Below are 1055 nucleotides of genomic sequence, written 5' to 3'. Positions count from 1 at the left end.
AAGGGAGAGGGACCAACAAGGTTTTTGTGTCGGATGCGTGCGACAGAATTGAAGATTGTCGGCGAGAGAGAGAGAGAGAGAGAGAGAGAGAGAGAGAGAGAGAACAAGAGTCCGGGAGAGGGGGAGGTCGCGTTTTATGCATCAAAGACTGATATAAACCATGTTTCGATATAAACTTGCATTCAAATATTTAAATTGGAGAACATGTTGTCTGCAATCCACACATGAATGGATATATGCATATATCAAACAAGTTCATTAATTTGACTTTCAACATGTTCATGGAGTACTATAATACTGTACAACATGCTCGATTGAGGTGTTCAATTTTGGATTTAGTTCACTATTTTGACCTACCGAACGAGCTATTTCATTGAATCGAGATATTTCATTTTGGGTTTGATTCGCATTTTTGAGTGGGTCAATTATTTGTCATATAGTAAATCGCTAGCAACGAGCATGTAAAAACACATTACTCCCGAGCATCATCTCTCCATCTAAAAAGAAAGTGGCAAGCTAATATTTCAAAATTTGATCCGAATCGACTTGGTAAGGTAGACGTGGATGCTCGTTCTCCCAAAATTTGAACGAACCGTTAAACATCCTCTCTGTTCGGTGGAATTCGCCCGAGCAAATAAATGGGAGACGCAAAATTACCGTCCTATGTGGGACACGCATCAATTGGCCCGTTGTACATCGAGGGTAGGTTCTTAACTTCATCCAAGCGCGCCTTCTCCTCGGCCGAAATGACATGTGCCGAATAATTCATAAACCATGGTTGGCAAAACACGCTCTCCTCGCCCGAAATAGCTCGCGCCCACTATTTCAAAACACGCTCTCCTCGCCCGAAATCGCTCGTGCCCACTATAGTTCAAAACACGCCCTCCTCTCCCGAAATCGCTCCCGCCCACTATTTGGGGGAGAAGCAAAGTTACTCTACTATCCCCGACCCTCAGTACACAGACCCAAGCCCAGAAGCCTATAGGCAAGGGTAGAACTGTAACTCCCCCTCACATTTCAGACAAATGCGTCCGTAAGACATGGTTCACTCCCCT

The sequence above is a fragment of the Triticum dicoccoides genome, chromosome 6A, assembly GCF_002162155.2.
Source record: "Triticum dicoccoides isolate Atlit2015 ecotype Zavitan chromosome 6A, WEW_v2.0, whole genome shotgun sequence".
In the NCBI taxonomy this organism is placed as follows: domain Eukaryota; kingdom Viridiplantae; phylum Streptophyta; class Magnoliopsida; order Poales; family Poaceae; genus Triticum; species Triticum dicoccoides.
The sequence above is the reverse complement of the archived record's forward strand: the minus strand, read 5'-3'. Positions refer to the sequence as shown.